The following is a 22,033-nucleotide window of genomic DNA, read 5'->3' on the forward strand; positions in this document are numbered from 1 at the left end:
TACATTGAAAACATATGATTCACACCTTCTGATTGGTTCTCAGGACATAGCGGCTTTTGCTGTCAAAGGAAAGTGGCGTTTAGAGGCTTTTGCAAACAAACTGTTATTTCACAAGTTCACACTTGCAATCGTTTCAGAATAAAGCGTATTTGGCGTGCTATCCGGGGAGAGGGCTCTGAGTTCGGGAGACACCTCAACTCGAGTTATTCCCCTTATCAGGAAACAGAGAGGAATTGGGATTCGAGCGAAGTATCTAGCCCGGCCCCAGAATGCTCCCCCCGGGATTGTAATGCTTAAGAGGTGAGGTGATGGGGTGGTGGAGGGATGCTAAAGTCGTGAGATGCTGCAGGTAAGACAGCTTTGGTTTATATAGGGATTTGTTCAAGAACTGATTGAATAATAGAATAATTGTCAATGACGTATTTGATACTGAAACTTCTGCGCGTGCTCCTTCCGAAATTTGTTTATAAAACATCACTTCTTAATGGGCTGACGCTGGGATTTGGATGATTTGAAGAAAAAAATATTTGTTGATGGTAAACTACGTGCCTAAAGTATTCGCTCAATGTCATTAGCTCATTTTTGGCGGAAGTGGCATTTAGCGGCTTTTTCATGTGATCGGAAAACAAGAAAACAAGGGAACGCAATCAAACAACAATCAAATGAAAAATAAAAGGCGTGGCACAGGAAACAAGGAGAAACAAAGTAAGAATGCAACTAGGGTTGGGGCGATGTCGACTAATTTGGCATTGTACGATGTCTAATGTGAAACATTCCGATAGACGATGAATAACTAATTAATTCATAACAAATTAATTATTTGTAGCTTACCGTTTCAACTACCTGACCCGCATGGTCTTTGCTTTAGCCATAACCAAATCACACATAAATAAAGATAAGTTACACACAAATTACCACCTGTCAATCACTTTTTTCCGTGGGACTCTGGCATGAATAGGCAGAGTGATCTGTCGTTATAATGGCGTCAACAAACTTGATTGGTAAAAAAGGTGCACAACCAACAGTATCTGACGTTTTTGCTAAAATTACTAAGTACAAGCGTGAAAGTGAAAGATTGAAGCAGTGTACTGACGCTGTGACACGTTACCTGATGGATTCAAAAGACCGAAGAGTCATTAGACAGAGACAAGATGAATTAAATATCACATTTAACAACTATAGTAAGACACCATACAGCAGGACATCTTTGATAAACTGTCCAACGTGCACTACTCAAAGCATCCGCTGAGCTGAAGCTGGAGCTTGCGCATGACAGTATGTGTGTGTGTGTCTGTGTGTTTGGTCACGTTATGTGCATTTTCAGCAAGTGGTATTCGTATAGTGTGGACTGAGGGCTGTTCAGAAATGCTAGATGAAACACCAGTGTGGATCGCTTTCGTTCTAAGATGCCATTTTAAAACTAAGACGTATTAGTGTAAACGGGGCCTAAGTGTGTATTTTTCACGAGCGAGTTTGCGAAAGGGGGCGGCGAGGGGCGGGGCGGAGGATCGCAATGCCGGCTCAGCCTTGTGACATCTATCGACCATAGACATCGTCTATCGACCCAACTCTAAATATAACAACACATTAGACAAGAAAAATGAATCATAACAGGAACACTGAGAGCATATATTTTGTCTGTATCTTCAATATGATAAAATGTGTTACTACAAGCGTATGTCTGTGCATCTAAGCAACAGCATTTCTTGTGAAAAGTCAATTTGTGATGTCTTACAGGCTATCGCTGATCGAGGAGCGCAATTCCTCACCACAAAAAAAGCACCAACAGCTTGAACTATATTCCAAAGTCTAACCTTGACTAAACTAAAAAAAAAAAAAACTTAGTATTGTAGTTGAACTAAAGATGACAAAAACTCCATGGCATATATGTAATGGGCCACAACTCTTTGACTCAGGGAAAGAAGGCAAACAAAAAGCAAAGTGATGAATCGTGGAGTTTGGAGACGCAAGTAACTTGGACAGTCTGATCCACTGCTGAGGGCAAGAATGTGAAATGGAAAAGTTCTCATGAGAAGTGGAGAGGCCTTCTTCTGAGGAAATAAATGGCACCCACACCTCTAGCTCGTGAAGAGAACGAGAGATAATGAAATGGCAGGCGGATGTTTATCGACTTTTATGAATTCTATTTGATCTTGCTTCTGTCGTCACTTGTTGGCAAAAACACACAACTCCCTTGTGCCGCTGGTTCCGAGGGTGGGCAGGACAGCAGAGGGAATATGACGAGCAATGCAAGCACGCAACAGATGGGAAACAGAGTGGCCAATTACACCGAGCTGTAAAAATCACCGGGTGTGCGGCATGAGAGGAGGAGATGAGGTGATTCATTCAGACAAATGATACCTCTCTCGCAAGTTACCTCCTGCTAGAACGCTCTATAATGTCACGCCAGGTTTCCAGCTAGCATGCAGGTAAGATATAAGCGCATAAATGGAACATACAAAACCCCACAGAGGAAGCTGCTAATAAATAATGTTGAGTGATTTCAAATAAATGTTGTGGTGCCATGCGGTAGGCCACAGGCATTCAGAAGCTTTAGCGCCTCTATGATTGCCTCCCAAGGGCATCTCAACGGGCCTGAAATTCTATTTCCCCATGCCGAAAAGCCTGTTTATGCGCGACTGTTAATGCTCACAAAAGACGCTCTGATCACCCCAATAAACCGTGCAAATCAGTGAAGAACCGAAACATCCATTTGCACCAAACTTGAGCGTGCAGCAGTGCAGAGTCTGTCACTAGGCACACTGATTAGCATGGATGTCAGTCGAGTGCTAAAGAGGGCAGCATATCCAGTGCCAGGTCCTCAGCAAAACAGAACACATAACAATTCTGCTGTCTGCATCCTTTATGGTCAGTGGTTCATACAACACAGCTTGAAAAATGATAATGCATGTTCCCAACCACTTCCTCTGCTCTCTTATTATTATGATTTCATGGTTTTGAGACTGAACAGTGACCAAAGTTCTCCTCCCCCTTTTTACAACTCAGACAGCTCCAGTTTTAAGTGTGTTCAAAGTTGACTGATAAGGTTGGTCCGATGGCCCCTCTGGCAGGTGTTGTGAATTTTCTATTATATGTGTTTTCCTCTCTTGCGAGTGTAAATGTTTGGTTTTCCATTATTTCTGTTCATCTGGTAAGGATCAGTTAGAATGAGTTGATAACTATAATTATCAACCCATCACAGTATGCTATTGTTTTCCAATGTGTTTATTAATTTATAGCTGTCATGGAGTGAAATTATAGACTGCTGCATAATTTGAATAGAACATTGCAAATTAAAAACATAATACATTTGTTTTGTAAAAGAATCATGTGACATACTATTTTAATTTAGCATAATTATGAGGGGAAATTAAATTCCTGGAGTCATTCTGATATTTTTGTGGACTTATAAATTGTCCAGATGGTGTAACGGGAGGTTGGTGTAATCTGGAGATTTTACAAAAGATAATAAATTTCTCAAAAGACTAAAATTCTTGAAAATGAAAACTATTGGCAAAGAACCTTGGGCATCATCTTTTGAAATTATTATTATTATTCTTATTCACTTCTTTTGTTCATTTTAAACAGTATTAAACCAAACCAAGTCTATGGTAACACCCAGGGGTGGACTGGCCATAGGGAGCACCTAGCCTGACGGTCAATCGTGAATGTGTAAATGTGGCCAGCCCAACCTCACCCCAAAACCCCCCTCAGCTCTTCACCATTCACCCTCCACCCACCGAACCCCCTAACCCCCCTTTACCTTCTACCACCGTCTTCATTTTCTGATCGCCTCCAACCCCCCCACTACACACACACACTCTTCATTTACCGATAGCCCTGCCCTACAACACAATTTACTTACCTATCGCCCCACCCCCCAAAGTCTTAACTTACCGATTGCACCAAAATCCACTTCACTTTCTGATCACCTCTAACAACCCCCCCACCCTCTTCACTTACCGAACACCCCGCCCCCAAAGCTCTACACTTACTAATTGCCCTGCCCCCAAAGTGTTCACTTATTGATTGCACCAAAAATTCACGTCTTTTTCTGATTACCTTCAACCCTAAACAACCCCCCCCGCTCTTCACATATCAAACAGTATTAAACCAATCGCCCCGCTCCCCACCGCTCTTCACTTACCTTTGCACCAAAGTCCACTTCACTTTCTGATCACCTCCAACCGCCCCCCTACTCTTTACTTACCGATTGCCCCACCTCCAACACTTTTCACTTACCTATTGCCCCCCCCCTACTCTTCACTTACCAATTACCCCCCCCCCCCCATGCTCTTCACTTACCAATCGCCCCACCCCCCAAGCTCTTCACTTACTGATTGCAGTAAAATCCACTTTACTGTCTGATCTCCTTCCAACCACCCACCCGCTCTTCACTTACCAATCTTACCCCCCTTTACATCACTTACCGACCTTACCACCACAGCGATAGGTGGCCTGAGGTAATATCATTACTACGTGACAATACTGTCCCAGTTTGCCACTGGTAACACCACCTTTTTTGTAGTGGGGCCAGAAAAATATCCACAGGATAAGTACAAAAGTAAACTACAAGCATCTCTGTGCTGAGGGTTAATGCCTGGCTATCATTAATGTGTTTGTAATCTAAACAGATCAAGGTCTTTTTTGTTTCCCCTGTTTTGTTGCTAGTATTTATTTTGCCAGTTACCCAAATCTCTTGAATACCCATGAAAGGTGATATAGTTTAACAAATTAAAATCATACAACTAACTACACAATTCAGTATGTCTCAATATACACTCTGACAAAATAAGAAGCCTTGCTGAACAATTCGGTAAAATCAATGTCCATTAAATAGTATAACGTATTCTGCTTGTTAAACCAAAGTATGTTGTAGCTGGCATGAGTGGCAATCCCACTCTTGATCCCAATTAAGACAACCTGTGCCTTTTCAACACAAAAGGGCTCGCCACAACACCATGAGGATTAGCAAAAAATTAAGTCGACAAATCCACTGATCAGATTATCTTTCCGAACAAGATCTTCTCCGCCTTATACGCCTCTCGCTGGCATGGGCTAATGCTACTCTGTGGTGTCTAAACTGTAGTCGATAGCCTAGCTCAAAGATGCTGCTCGACAAGCAGTCGATTTCAAAGTGAATGCAAGAATAAAGACAGAAGGAGGAAATAGACAACAGAAAGATGAAAAGACTGAAAGCTAGGTTAAAGAAAGGGTGCTGTAACCAAACAATCCTTTACCTGTACAGTAAAAGAAAAGGGAAAGGGTGCTTGCTCAACCATTTTAAAATCTGCCAAGACTTTTCCTGCACTGCTCAAAAAAGATGGAAGTGAAGAAAAGGACAGAACGCAGAATGTGACATATCTCTACTCAGCTCCCTGTCTCTCTGTCATCAGTGTCACATGAGGTTTGCTCCTCTGGCTCTTTACCAAATTAGCATTCCACTCATCTTCTGCCTTGTGCAGCGCTACTGAAAACCACCGGCAGCTGATAAACACTGTGAACATAACCCTTTTGAGTGTCCAGATTTAAGTTTTAAATTGCCAGCGGTTACTTGCTTTGTAATAGTTTGGAGGACTAACTGATGTATGGGATATAAAAAGGCAAGCAGCATGCTGGCATGCAAACTAGTGATTGTGAAGTATAGCAGTATGAAAACGTTGAATAGTTCCGATGGCAATTTGAGTTCACTTTCTGGCTCAAACCCGGTTGTGGTTTGCAGCAGTTTTTGTTCTGCGTAGGCAGCAGAGCCCACCTGAGCCGAACTCCCCAGGCTAACAACTCTACACAGTGGGTGTGGGGCAGCTGGGCTTCTAGCCAAAAGGTATAGCCAAGATTTGTACAGAAAACCAACAATGAGCAACAACTTAACTGTTCAATTCAGCTTATGTAAACAGCAACAGTGAAAAGCAAATATTTCACTTGTGCTCCATGTTAAGGTTCAAGCAAGAAGGCCTGGCAGGGTCTTATTAAGAATTCCCTCTAATACTCCATTGTAAACTTTCAATTCAATTGAATGCAGAGGCAGTTTTAGAGGGCAGAAACAATAGATAAAAGGAAAACAGAAAGAGTCTGTTTACACCTGGCCACTTCATGCATTTTCTCAGATCGCATAGTGATTTGATTTTTGAAAATGGTTCCATTTACATTTGGCCACATAAATGTATCTCCGCTAAACGGATATAAATCCAATCTTCAAATCTCGTGCTATATGCTAATTTAACTAGGTTGTGACTAAAGCATCAAACACACTGCTTTTATTACTAGTTCTTTAAGAAACGTAAGCCATCTTACTCTGCATACAAATGATTTCATACATAGGCTACAGGATGTGTGTGATGTGTCTCTGATGTTGAAGCTGCTGTTTGATAATAATTTAGCATTCTATTTTTTTTGCTTAATGGTAAATGGTAAAAATGGAATGAAACTAAAAAATAAAATAAAACAAAACAAACATTCCAATATGTCATCTTTGGCGTTTTCCTTGCATGTTGCATTAGCATTGTTACATCTGACTATGTCGTATTCTTGTCTATAACACAAGTCACATTATTTATTACCAGGGTTTCTGCAGGTTAAATTTAAGAATTTTTAAGACATTTTTAAGACCATTATGAATGAAATTTTAGACTCATAAAGCACTAAAGGCTAAGGAATTTTTCAAATGACCCAGATGGAAAAGATTTTTATTTGGCCTATCAAAAAATATATATTATAATTTATTACTAATAATACATTAATAATAAACAATTTAAATATTTTTTTATTTTATTTCTTAGCTAAATATTTTAAATATTGTGTAAAAACAAGCAAGCTCTACTTGTATCCATACACTTTTTTCCCAACATAAACATCTTTAAAATAAAAAAAGAAGAAATGTTTAAAAGGTTTAAAAACTATAATAAACTAAATCTATGGACAACAATCTGTCCAGGTCGGTGTCCTCTGCAGTAAATACATGTGAAACTTTTAAACAAATGTTATTGTAAGGAAAATAATTAAACCATTATGATAAATATAGATAAAAAATTACCTTTTCAAATAAAAAAAAAAGTTTAAAGTTTTATTGAGATGGATTGTTGGTGATTGTATGTGTTTTGGCCAGATTGGGTAGCATTACATGAACAAAAGAAAATAAAACATGTTTTTAAAAAAAGATTTTGCAACACAGTATTTCAGTAAATTGAAGACTTTTTAAGGCCTAAAATTTGGATTTTGAGATTTATGACATTTTAAGACTTTTTAAGACCCTGCAGAAACCCTGATTACATGACACCAGGGCTGCACAATATATCGTTTTAGTATTGATATCACAATATGAGCATGTGCAGAAGTTACATTGCAAGATATGCAATGTTGAGTCTAAATTATAGTTGAGCAGGAGCTACAGAACACACATGATTTTGTAGAGTCACTGCTAAGTTTACCCATAACAGAGTGAAGGTTTATCATTTGCATGTGTTTTTAAGGCCTGTGACTGTGCATTTTAAAAGAATTTAAAACATTTGGACGCAATAAATTCTGATGTTTGGAGGTGTAACAAAGATTAATTGCATTTAATTATTTATACATAATTTATATGATTTATGCAACAACAACAAAATCTTACTTAGAATTGTGGTCATGTTTCTAGTCAAAATATCTACATTTAAAAGCAAAAACAAGATTATTGTACTTACCCAGCTGGTAAATAATTTTGCTTGTTTTAAGGAAAAACTCTTATTTCTTCTCAAGGTGAAAATGAAACATTATTTATTTTTAATTTTTAAGATATTTGGACTAGAAACAAGACAAAGTAAGAAAAGCATGTATTGTATTGTGATTATTCAGTGTCTGTACCTGAATACTGTTAGTCTCCCCAGAAAACCATCAAATAGAGCTATTCAAAGCATCTTGCGAAACTGTATTCATATTGTAATATTTATCGCAGAAAAATAAAATATCGCAATATCAGATTTTTCCAATATCGTGCAGCCCTACATCACATTATTTATCTCACATTATTTTTGACAATTTGAGAGGAGTAAATTTTATATATGTGGTTTCAACAACCAGATGCTTTTACAGTAGACTTACCTCCCAGACCACCTCCTGCGGTTTAAGCAATTGGATTGTCTTTTCATGATCAGATTCCAATAAAAAAAAAATGCATGAAGTAACCAGGTGCAAACAGCCCCAAAGAGACAAAGGTATAGCAAAAGAGGGCAAAAATTTTGGTAAGAAAGCAGGTGCTACTATAACTAGGCTACTCTCTGCATTACCCCCCATGCCCTCTGTTACCGGTATCATGTGCTCCGAGAGTCTGCATGCTTGAAGCTGTTAAAGATATCAGTCTGAACACTGTAAAATCCAATCATGCCAAACCTCCTGAATCCTCTTAGTATAACAATCCCCCACCCCTGCTTCATGCATAAAAGGGATAACAACTCACTGACGTACAGTCCAACTCTGATAATCTTGAACCGTAGCAATGTTTGAGCTTGACCCATCTTGACCCGATGACTCTTGAGGACTGCCGCTTGATGGATGAGGTGCCCTTACCCTGCAAATTTGGTTTGTTTATAAATCCAAAAGACACCGTGTCTGCTCTCCCAGCCTACCTCTGTGCTGTATATGCAGATATCCATCCATCTTTGTAAGCACTGCAGAGATGCTTAATTGTCCTAGAGAAGCCGTTAGCAATCCACAAGGCATTAGGGATGCCATTGAGTATGCTCCAGTTGAGCTGAGGCAGCAGTCTCACTCAGGTCAAAGCTGAGCAATGCAGACTAGCAATGCGGACTGGATGCCTTAAAAATGCTTCCATCATCCTTACCTCAGACAGTCCCCTGGGTACTCAGCATGAAGCCTGTTTGGATGGGACTAGCTTTCTTTAAAAAGGTCAAGTACATTTGTGTTTCGCATGTGTACATTTTGTAATCCTGTCCAGATCATACATGTGTTTTCCCTCTCATTCAGTAGTAAAACATGCACAGAATATTATTTGTTTTTCAGAAAACTCTGTGATCAGCTAAGATTTTTTTTATCTCACTGAATATTTGTGATTGTGGTACAATTTTCAAATTTTTCTTATGTCTCATTAAATTGGATGTATTTTTGTTTTTACTCAACTACCTACTAGACCTTCTTTATCAGGGCTCGAAATTTTGAACGTTTTGGTTGCATATGCACCCGAAGTTTTATCTATGCCACCTCAAAATATATTTGTTTTAGAAACCACCTAAAGTTACAAATAATGGCTGATCTGATCTGATTAGCGATCATGTGGTGAATGTTAATTCACCATTTACACTTTTCGAAGAGTGGATAAAAGACTTTTATTGGGTTAAAGTCTGCTATGAAAATGACTAAAGCATTCACTGTAAAGCATGTGGGACGGAGTTTGTAGGTAACAGCGTTTGCCACTGAATCTACACAATTTAAGCGTGAGAGGTTCTGTTCAACCCTATATAATTTTGGTGGCTTGGGCAGAACACCTTGGAAAAATATCTTATCCCACTGCTGTGAGTGAGAGCCCTATATCCAGGATTCCAGTTCAGTTGGATGTCACAATACTCATGCTACAAACTTTAAATACCTTTTACAGCATTGATTATTTCAATGGGTTTCCTGACTGTTTTCTGTAATGCTAACATGTACATCCAGACCAGACACTCACCTTGAGTATATCGTGGTCCCTCTGTAATAGCGGGAATTACGTTCTAAAAAAAGCCTGCAATAGGTGAAATCCATGAAGTAGTCAGCTTTATTTATTACAATTGTAGAGATATTTTAAGGTTGTGAAACCTCTTACTTAACACTTTATACACTTTTCACAGATTGCATTAACATTTTCACACTTTTCTCTCGTTTAAACATTCGCGTAACTTCTCCCTTCCTTTAACATGTCCAGAAGTCCAACTTTTTGTGCGATGGTTAGTATCTTCCTCTGCCTTTTGGGTGCTACCATGGGTGCCTTTGATGGTACAGAATGTTTCATCGACGTTATGGGTACAGTACAGCACAGCATACAGTACAGCACTTCAGTCACACTGCAAGCGATCGAAGATTTATGTCAATTTGGCAAGCTGAACGCATTATGTACTGTACAGGTGACTAGGCAGGGCGGCAATAGATTGGCAATGGTCTACAGCCAATCAGGATGCAGAACACAATGTGCAAATCAGAACGCAGAACACAATGAGCTGTAAAAAAAAATTGCGAAATTGCGAGACTACAAAAGGTATAAAAACCACAGTATATCAATTCCATTTATATAAGTCATCTGCTACTTGTTAAAAATAGTTTTTAAATCATATCTAGTCAAAAATAGTACATTACCAGTGTTACGCAGTACTGTGGCTACAAGTAGTGACGCTACTAGCTTAACTACATTTCTCAGTAGAGTGTCGGTAGCATCGCTACTTTATAAATCAAATAGCTTTTCTGTATTTATTCAAGTAGCGCAGTAGCATCCACACAAGCTACATTTACCGATCGCGGCTCAATAAGTGAAGGCACCGACATTTACAGAGCTGTGAGGCCGGTGTCTAGCCTATGAAAGTAAATCCATATGATGGCGAAAATGACGATTTCTTCTTCTACCTGTTTTACGGTGGTCAACAACAAACTTTTTGGTGTGTTACTGCCACCTTTCGCTCAGGTTGGTGACGTCGCCACCCAAAGATGACTAAGGAAGAGGAGTATACTATGTATAGTATGATAATTACTATTAGGTCATTAGGTTACAAATGATACTACATTATGTAGATTAATTCATTAATGAAGAGTTGTTTATATATATATATATATATATATATATATATATATATATATATATATATATATATATATATATATATATATATATATATATATATATATATATTCCCTTTACTATAAATTACTATTGTATTTTAAATGTGCAACACCTGGTTTTATTGAATTTTTAGTTTTTTGCTGTTCTATACTATAATTTGTTTCTGTTTAGTACAATATTATTTACAGTAAATAACCGAACTGAGCAATTACGCCTCATGTTTCATTAACAGTTTTATTGATCACTAACATATGATTGACTCGTATTTAAGTTGCTTCGATTTAAAAATGAAAATTGCTAAATTAGCTTAGATGTAGCTAATCTACTTTTGCCAAGTAGCTTTTAGCTTAGCTTGCTACATTTCCCAGAGGGTAGCGTGGTTAAGCTACATTTTAAGTAGAGTAGCTAATAGCTTAGCATACTACATGTTTCAAGTAGCTTGCCTAACATTGTGCATTACTGTACCTATCAACACTTTCCAGCGAGCTGATGCATGTGCCGGAGGGTGTGTCAAGTAGGACATAAAGATGTGTTTGCTAGCACAAATGAAGAAGTGGGGTGAATAATGGGGTGTACAATACATTATGTTTTCTTTGAATTATGTCAGTCAAAGAGCGAGGACCTGCAAAAAAAATTTCTGTCTATTTCTGTTGCTAGTTTTCTGCCTCTTTTTAAATTAGAGTAACCTTGGCCTGATTGTATGCAAGAAGCTCAAGTAGAGGACACAATTATTGTGCAAATGGAGTGCCTTTGGGTTCTCAACTCAAAACAAGGTTCTCAACTCAAATTGTTGCGGACTGTTCACCCTGGCATCTGAGAGAGTCTACCAACTGCCTTTGCAGATGTGCATTTGGCACAATCGCTCATGTTCATCTGTGACTATGGCAAGGGCATGGAGAACTCTGGAAAGTAAGTGGTGTTGTGCGACAAATTTCCTCTGGTTTAAATGAAGCCCTGAGGTAGGTAATCATTGACTTTGATGACTGCAAATGAAAGGCTTCCAGGGCAAATATGCCAATTTAATCATTCACACCATATGTTTGTGCAAAAACATATCATTTTCCTGCAGGGGTCAAACAAGGTCTGTGGTTGGTGTAATCCTGACCCTTCCTCTCCTCGTGTGTGGGCAATGGCAGAGCAGTTCCCCTGCAGCTGCCACAGCGATGCTCCACATTGCAGTGTGGTATTTATAGCCGATGAAACAGCTCCCTGTCGTTGGCCACTGTCAAGTCTGATGGGCGCAAAAGCAGTGAGCCAAGAACCTACCAGCAAAACACACACAAATGCACAAGCATGCACACACACAGACTTTTATATTCTCCAACCGCCCTGAAGAATGACTCATGGTCTCCCTTGTCCTGGGAAACAGAGAGCAAGTAAAGACAATAGCTGGGTCGTTCTTCCTTGCTGCCCACCGCCACTGAGGCAGAATGGGGAAAGAGTGACTGCGAATGTTCATCATGTGGAAAGCTACATGGTCTGCCATTAGGATCCCTGCCAGAGATCTCATCCATGTGATTATCCCATCCCACCGCAGCTTCATCATCCATCTCATGCAAACACACACACACCTGCACTTGTAAACGCTGGTCCCTGTCGTCCAATCCCACATCTCACTGCCATTCCAATCAAAACCTCCTGGAAGAGATTTTCCATCTCCTTTTCAGAGAGGCAAACTACACTATCATTAAAACTGATCAGAACCTCTTTATCCCCGCCCACTGCCCACATTGCTATGGAAACTCAGCCAAGAGTAGTCACCTGATATTGGCAGAATAGAAGAGATGAGCACGGGGAGCGGGGGAGGGGAAAGAGATTCCCTTTGCTCCTGTCTGATCCGTGATTTTGAGCTTTATTACAGCCCCCATCCTGACCTTCACTTCACAGCACGGGGCGAATGTATGTTAAGAAAGTAGCAAATCCCCGCACTCTATTACTCCTCCATTCAATCTCAATAAACTGAGCATAAACCAGAACTGTCTTTCCTTGGGTTAATACTTCTTCTTCATAATTCACCCCAGGAGACAATTATCTATTGAGGGCATTATTAGATTTCTCAGTTCATTACTCAAATATGACAAATGTGACAAGACAGACATGCGTGTAGAAGATTTCCACTAGGCAAAGTGTTCAGTTACATGACCATGTGACTATGTGCATTCACCACATACAGTTAAAGTCAGAATAATTTTTACATTTTTTTTTATCTTTTTAAATATTTCTCAAATGATGTTTAACAGAGCAAGGACATTTTCACAGTATGTCTGATAATATTTTTTTCTTCTAGAGAAAGTCTTATTTGTTTTATTTCGGCTAGAATAAAAGCAGTTTTTAATTTTTTTTTAAACTATTTTAAGTTAAAAATTATTAGCCCCTTTAAGTTATATCTTTTTTCGATAGTCTAACCGATTCGGTGCAATACAATAGCCCCTTTACACAGTGATACCGGTAAATATCCAGAAAATTTCTGGAATGACTTTTCTAGTAAGTTCATTAAAAAGGTGTTCACACAGGCATGGACGTTCCAGAATTTTTATGGAAAAGGCCAATCACACATCGATTCCAAAATACCGGTAAATTCTGACATCATTACCCAGAAATGACCTACTGTAAAAACGACTGCGCTTGTATTTCTACACATAGAAGGGCTTTTCTTGATTGTTTCACTTTTATTTAAAGCTTTAGCATTCATGCAGCTGCTTTGTGAGACATCCAAAGACAGAAACGCGAACCAGAGCTAAATGTTTACACACTACATTACAAATTCTGTGGATGGAGAAGCATTGTGAACAACTTTGATGAAAATATATGGAGGAACACTTTCAGATGTCGAGATGTTCATAATATGTGTATATGCTGGCGCTCACTGGCACCTTCACGTGCATACGCGTCAAGCACAGCTTGAAGGTAAACAATCTGCGGTTTATCATAAGCATTTTATCGATAATTTTTTACACAGTTGACATTAAGAAGGAACATAGAAACGTTATCTAACTAACATATAGCAGCTAAATGTGTCTGGAAAAATATTCAAAAGCTTTTATTTTCATAAGCCGTGTGGACGTGAATGCGTCTGTGTTCTGATTGGCTAAAATAGACATCTCACATCAGCGCGTTCTAATCGTGAACGCGCTCTTTCCGGCAATCTTCCTTCTGCGTTCACACAGCGCAACATTCCGGCAAATTACCGGTAATGTTACAACTTTTCTTTCTGGAAAATTGCCAGAACGAATTTACTGGTATTTTCAAAAAGAGCCTGTTCACACATACAGACCTTGCTGGTAATTTTCTGGAAAGGTCTCTATGTGTGAAAGGGGCTTATAACTTGCCTAATTCCCCTAACCTGCCTAGTTAACCTAATTAAGCCTTTAAATGTCACTTTAAGCTGTATAGAAGTGTTTTGAAAAATATCTTGTCAAATATTATTTACTGTCATCATGGCAAAGAGAAAATAAATCAGTTATTAGAGATGAGTTATTAAAACTATTATATTTAGAAATGTGTTTTAAAAAAACTTCACTCCGTTAAAACTCCCCCCAAAAATGGGGAAAAAAATAAACAGGGGGGCTAATAATTCTGACTTCAACTGTATGGATCATTCATTTAAAAAAACAACAAGCAAAACCTGTATAGGTCAAGGTAGCTTTAGATCACGCAGGAACATAAAACTACACATTATGGAAATCCCATAATCACATGTTTGCAAGTTAATGTTTCACGGCCATAATCATGTGAGTCGAGTGAGTCATTACTAAACACTTATGAAGCAGAAACAGCAAAGAGACTCCAGGGGCATATGACAAATTAATGCATATTTATGGTTCATTTGCCAGAGTTGTGATTGACTGAAAATAACTTTAAGATTAAAAGCAAACGTTCAACAGGAGAGATAACTACAATACCAAACAAAGTAAAGACTTAAAAAAACCAAAAAACTTTCTTAAAGCTGGTTTCATTTAAAAATGAAAACATGCATAGATGTATCCTCTGTCCCCTTTTAAAACTGGTACTCTATTCACAACAGCAAGCTGTTTGATACTGCACATAATAAAGGATAAACTTGTTACCTTAACTAATCTGCAAGGTTATTATTATCTTACCTGCAAGGTTATTATTAACTACTTGTACCTGATCTAACCTTTACAAATGACTTAAGTGTACTTAGTGTAGTTCATTAGGTCACCAAATGCAAGCATATTGTGAACGCTTGGCATGTTTAAAAGTCTATGTTTTTGTGTATTTGTAGGAGAAATTTCCTCTAAAAGGCTCCTAGCTAACTGAACCACTCCTTAGGGAGGTTACAGGGACTGCTGTGGGATAAAACAGCTCTAACGATTATGTAAACATAGCAAAAGAGAGTCAAATTCATTCACTCAGTTTCTCTGACTATAATATACAAAGTGAAACATGAAGGAGGGACTTCTACCTGACCCATAAAAATGACCTTTGTAGCCTATGTTGTGCCTTGTTGTGATTACCGTCATGGGCGAAGCAGTGGCGCAGTACAGTAGATAGTGCTGTCACCTCACAGCAAAAAGGTCGCTGGTTCGAGCCTCGGCTGGGTCAGTTAGCGTTTCTGTGTGGAGTTTGCATGTTCTCCCTGTGTTCGTGTGGGTTTCCTCCTGGTGCTCCGGTTTCCCCCTCAGTCCAAAGACATGCGGTACAGGTGAATTGGGAAGGCTAAATTGTCTGTAGTGTATGAGTGTGAGTGAGTGTGTATGGATGTTTCCCAGAGATGGGTTGCGGCTGGAAGGGCATCCGCTGTGTAAAACATGTGCTGGATAAGTTGACGGTTCATTCCGCTGTGGCGACCCCGGATTAATAAAGGGATTAAGCCGAAAATAAAATAAATGAATGAACGAATGATTATCGTCCTCTAAGCTAAAAGATGAAACCATTCTGAAAGATGTAAAAAACACACAGTAACTGCTAGTAAGTTTTGAGGAAATCATGACACAGCGGGGTTAGTTGTAACAGGGTATTACAAATAAGCCACACACTGTTGGACACCAATTAAACTAACAAAATTATTTGTGAATTTTGAGCGTAATGTTGAGAAATTTTTATTTAAAATGTTTTTTAAAAGAATTAAAAAAAACATTTTATTGCTAATAATGCAAATAAATACATTGTACAATAATGGATAATAATGCAAATAAATGTAAATGTGTTTATCCAATAAATAAATAAATACTGAGGAAGTACTGAGGAAATATAGCTACTATTTAGATTAAAATGAATTGTGTGAAATCTGCCTTTTTAAGCATGTGTTACAACTAACCCGCTGCCAGTTACAACTTGCCCCGCAGGTAGGGTAAATAGTAACATTTTTACTCCTGGCACTTTTGGCAATACTGCATAGGAACCATAGATCCAGCGATCATACGACCAGTGCTAATTTGTAGGACAGCTTGTGTGTTGTTGGTAAAAAAAATAGGGTTTGTCTAACCCCATTACTTTGTTCAATACTTGGCAAAAAACAAAAAGTGTTACTTTGTGCCCCGCTCTCCCCTAATATAATACAATTCAGTTATATAGTAAATAAAATCATGTAAACACTTTTCAGGTTACATGAAAATATATATTTCACAGTTTAAATCCTCAAACAATGAGCTAGTGTTATACTGAAACCTGACATTAATGATATCCGTTTATTAGGTATTACCATTTCCCTTTTCAAACAGGTTATCTAATGCAAAAACAAACAACAAACAATGCTAATATACACACACAGAGTTAACACTATTAAAATAAAATTAAAAATAAAATAAAAACATGATTGTAAGATTAATATCCATAATGAAATCTCCAATCCAGGCTCGTTCTGAAAACGTACCACTATTTACATTTCTGTAGAGTACCAAATATGTCCCAGGAGCTACGTTTTTTGCAGTTTTTGTTTATGCAAATCCACCAGAGGCCGCTGCATGCTTTTTAAGATCTCAAATTTCACTCGCGAGTGCCATTCACACCTGCTGTTCTCACGTAAATCCACCAGAGGCCGCTGTCGACTGACTAACTGACTGACTGACTGACTGAGTGAACGACTGACCCACCTAAACCCAACCAATAGTGTTTTCAAAAGCACCGATTGACCCGCCCACTCACTTCCCTAAACCCAACCGACAGTGTTTTCAAAAGCAATCCAGATAAAGTCCTCGTTTTTGTCCTACTCTCTTTCACACATGGCTAGTTAATTGGACTAACTGTAACAGCAGGAAAGCCATCCACACCCAGGTAAGGGGTTTCAAACAAGCCTGAAGAACTCAATTGTTTAATCAGGGTTAAAGATAAACTGTGCAGAACTGTGGATTTTTGCAAAGTTAATTTGCATATTTGAATGGAAACATAGCTAATGTGACTTGAAGCTTGCTGTCGGAAGTTAGGCAAGGCAAGGCCATAGAGTTACTGCTCAATCTTGTTTTTTACCTCCATAAAATGTTTCAACATCCATTTCCTGTGAGCAATAGTATACAGTAAAGCAATATATATATATATATATATATATATATATATATATATATATATATATATATATATATATATATATATATATATATATATATATATATATATATATATATATTACATTGAAATTTCTTCATTTCTGCACATTTCCACACATAGGATGTTATTGTTTTTATAAAAGTGGTCTAACTGCACAATATTGACTTGAGGCAACAAATGAAAAACTTCCTTTTTAGTATATGGATAACAAAAAGTGTCTTTTCTCAATCACACATGCTTCTCCACATATCCATGCATATCACACATATTTTTGATATAAATATATTTAAATTTAAACATGTTAAAAAGTGAAATCTATCTGAAGTGTGCTCAAGCAGACTATGGTTCCAAAAATGGCTGTTTTTCCCCCAGAAGAAAGGTCAAACCAACACACACCTCAAATTGTATTAATCATCATCTTATTATTAGGTTTTTAGTGTTATTTTATTTGTAAAAATGTAATGGGGGGGGGGGGGGGTTGGGTTGTGGGCCAAAAACACTGGTTTGTTGCCTGAGGGCAACCATGCCATTGAGGGTTAAAGATGAAATGCAGCAAACTTCTGGCTACATAATTCGAGATTTCCAAAAAAAGTCTATAGGGCTACGTTTTCAGAATGAGTCTGTGTTGGAAATCTTATATGGCCAGATAGTGAATCATCTGTAAAATATTGGTGTGTTATTAAAAGCTTAGCATAAATGTGTAATTTGAACAAATAGTAATCATACTAATGACTACTGAGATAGTATTCCTAACTGATACAATAATAGACCTGTATACCATGTGTCACAACATACACATAAAATGTAGCTATAATATGAATTGAAGTGCTCACAATTTAGTGTTACATCTTTGCTTCTCTACAGAGAAATATCACACAAATCAAACAATTCAGAGCAAATTTAGAAAGCAGTTTAATTTTTAATTATGGCCATCAGACATTACAGGAGAAACATCTCATCATCTCTAACCAGATACCCAAGCTTGTGGAGGTATCAATTAAAACGGTAGATTTAATTATATCATTAATTCAAGTCAAGCGAGATAAGCTGCTTCAGTGCAAAAAAGCACTATTAAAGATGTATGAATGTTGAGAGAATGCACATGAGTCTTAGTAGATGTAATAACACACTTGACAATGAAGGCACTTAATCGGTGTACGCTTGGAAAAGCAGGGACTGGGCATTATGGCCGAACATCTGTAAAACACATTGATTTTACAAGGCTCTTAAGTGAGGCAAATGTTTTCTAAGCATCGATTAAAACAGCAGATGACATGACGGGAGATAAAACCACAAAGTAGCCTTATAAGAGTGAAGCCAAATTGTTATAAGATGATAATTAATGGTGTCCGTCCTCAAGTGTGTCTAATGGTTCTGATAGCAGTGGATTAAGTAAAGAATAGCACTGGAGGAGGCAAATAATCCATGTGCCTATAAAATGTAATTCTGATTTAATTGCAGTTGAGAACATAACCTGTAAAGAAAAGCGAAAAGACTTGTGGGAACTGTGACAAGAAAACGTCATCATCATATTTGTAATCTGCTTGTTAAGTGTGATGTCACGCGAAGCGGCTTCCGGGTCCAAGTGCTCTATCAAACTGTATGGGGAGACTCATCAAATGGTAATAATAAATGTTTACAAGGGATGTAATACTTTCAAAAATCATGATTGTTATATATATATATATATATATATATATATATATATATATATATGTAAACAAACATGCCTATTATCCGATGCCAGAAAGTGATTGTTTTTATAAATTGTTACAATTTTGGTATTTTTAATGCAGCAAGTCCAGAGACTATTGTGTACACTATGATTTTATATAAAATTCACTTTTGGCCATAAATGAATAGCATCTTGGACCCAGAAACAGTACTCCATACGTCACCAATTCATCACGACTTAACAAGCGGATAACAGGCTTTTACTATCTGCTTCTTTCTTAAAGGTATAGTTCATTAAAAAAATGTAAATGCTGTAATAATTTACTCACATTTATGGACCCTTTTCACAAGACTGTTATGATGCGTTTAACGGTCATCGTAATTTTAAATCCTTGAAAGTTTTTTAATATTTAATTTTTTTTTAAAACGTATATGCATTTATGACTGTATTATATCATCTTTGCGTCAAATTACAAAAAAATGAATTACTTATGCGAGGTGTTTCTAATGCAGCGTCTATGGGGCTATGGTAAATTTGGCGTTATTCTCTCCTCAGGCTGTTGTCATCAGTCTCACACAATTTTTTTTTTTTCCTTTTTCTGAAAGTTTTGATAAGACCATTGTGGAGTTTTTCTTTTATTATTTCAGCAAATGGGATCGTGAAAAAAAAAATTGTTCAACTCTCCTGTTCACTGCGCTCTAAGTTTACACAACAATTAACGCAATCACTTAAAAACCCAGAAATGTGAAAAGGGTCTATTATGTTTCAGGCAGGGGCGTAGGGGGGGGGGGGGGGTGGAATACGTCCCCCTCACTTTAAGAGACAGACCATTTAGAAACAGGTGATTAACAATTATATGAACGTATGATCTCATATAGCCGTCCCCCCCACTTTTAAAATGTCCGCTACGCCCCTGGTTTCAGGCAATGAGGAGAAATATTTAGCATGTAACATTTAACAATGTGATTGCAATGAAAATCCAGATGAAACTGCAGAACCTGGCCATAGAAATAGAGTAGTAATGTATAGTGGCGTAACAAACGTATAGTGCAGATTGTCACAGAATATTGGATTAACTAGGTATAAGTTTAAGGGGACATGGTGGCTCAGTGGTTAGCACTGTCACTTCACAGCAAGAAGGTTGCTGGTTCGCATCCCCACTGGGTCAGTTGGCATTTCTATGTGAAGTTTGCATGCTCTCCCTGTGTTTGTGTGGGTTTCCTCTGGGTGCTCCAGTATTTCAGATGTTTCTTTTCAATTTTACACATGAATTGTCCATTTTAGACTATCAGTCATATGTAGGCTATTAACTAAAAATGTATTCTTTTCGTCACTTTTTTAGACTAAAAATCGTTCTGTTGACTACTTTATTACACATGTATGACAATTTCCGAGGATTGACATCTTCAGCCCCCATTCAGTGTCACATCAGTTTTGATATAAACAACATTCTTCAAAATGTCTGTTTTCTAGAAAACAAATTCATGTAGATAATACAACAGCAAGAAGTTCAGGTAACTCAATTCCACGCGAGCAAACTATCCCTTTAAGCATATTTCCTTTCCATGTACGCTACATTCTTCACAGTGGCATAAAAGTAAACACTCGGCTTTCTGCAGTGGCTTCGCGTTAACTTGCCTCTCTCTCTCCTTTCTACCCACATAAACATGGACACTCAGGCGCTGCTGTTGTGATTTCTGCTTTCTGTCCAACATACCGTCCATTTACGCTACACCACTTCAGAAGCCATGATAATACAAACAATTCATTAATAATGTTGAACGGCATATTTGCATGGCAGACTCGTTTGCGCTATAGGATTTGCAGAAAGGAGGCTTCATATATCTGGCACCGCTATAACCATTCGCAATCGTATTCATCTCTTTCTAGTACATAAACACGTTATACAGTTATTTCGTGATCATATTAACCATATAATGACTATGTGACCAGAACAGACTTTAGTATAACGGCGCGAAAACACAATGCACCCGAGCTGCAAACCTGACCGTTATTTTTACCGTTCAGCAGTCAAGGCTGCTAGCAACAGGCCGGGATGGAGCGAACTCTCCGGCGAGAAAAACGTCGTTTTCCTCAACACAATGCGGTCGTAGGCAACGGAGATACACTTACCTTGATTTGGCACTGGCGAACTGGTATCTCCACAGCGCGTATGTTTTTAATGAAAGGGATGCTTCGCGAGTCGCGGCGGAAACAGGAACTGGAGAGCTTGACTGCTGCTGTCTGAATTCTCACTGCTGGGCTCTTGAGGAGGCTGCTCGGCTGTCACTGGGCTGCACTGCGCATGCGTGTGTCAGATCACCAAGATACAAGTGTTCCTCGGCACTGAGGACAATTTCTTGGATCTCATTATTCATGGTTTTGCCTGCGTAACGCGACTGATTTCCTCCGTATAAATGTGACAAATAGGCATTCAACTAATGAGACCGCAGACAAAGCAATTTAAAGCGACCGACCATGGGGGACTGCATAAAAAAAGAATAATAATGAAAAAACCTATTATGCGAAAATAAGACACTCGGGGTGGTACAGATTAATACATATTCAATTTCTAATGAACATACAGTCTGACATCAGGCTTGAAAATGCAATATTTCCATGTAGTGCTTCCATTCTGAAAACATTAGATTGTATTGGGAACTTTCTGTTTGCAATGTTTGTATAGGTTACAACATGTAGCATTTTGTAGATGTTTATGTGTGTATAGACATACAGTTGAAGTCAGAATTATTAAACCCCTTGAATTATTATTTTATTTGACTATAGATTTTTCAAGACATTTTTTTACAGCTTAAAGTGACATTTACAGGCTTAACTAGGTTAATTAGGTTAACTAGGCAGGTTAGGGTAATTAGGCAAGTTATTGTATAACGATGGTTTGATCTGTAGACTATCGGAAAAAATATAGCTTAAAGGGGCTAATAATTTTGACCTTAAAATGGTTTTTCAAAAATTAAAAATTGCTTTTATTCTAGCCAAAATAAAACAAATAAGACTTTCTCCAGAAGAAAAAATATTATTAGACATACTGT

At 38.0% G+C, this 22,033-nt stretch overlaps 1 protein-coding gene across 1 annotated transcript in view; it reads right to left on the reverse strand.

Moving 5' to 3' along the window:
- fut8a (fucosyltransferase 8a (alpha (1,6) fucosyltransferase)) overlaps window positions 1-21,255 on the reverse strand; it is a 163,010-nt gene extending 141,755 nt beyond the window's left edge. Inside the window, exon 1 of the mRNA XM_056476916.1 lies at window positions 21,114-21,255. The gene's annotated coding sequence lies outside the window, so the exon portion shown is untranslated. The remainder of the gene's footprint in view (window positions 1-21,113) is intronic.
- Between the last annotated feature and the right edge of the window lie 778 nt (window positions 21,256-22,033).

The sequence above is a fragment of the Danio aesculapii genome, chromosome 17 (genome assembly GCF_903798145.1).
Source record: "Danio aesculapii chromosome 17, fDanAes4.1, whole genome shotgun sequence".
Classification (NCBI taxonomy): domain Eukaryota; kingdom Metazoa; phylum Chordata; class Actinopteri; order Cypriniformes; family Danionidae; genus Danio; species Danio aesculapii.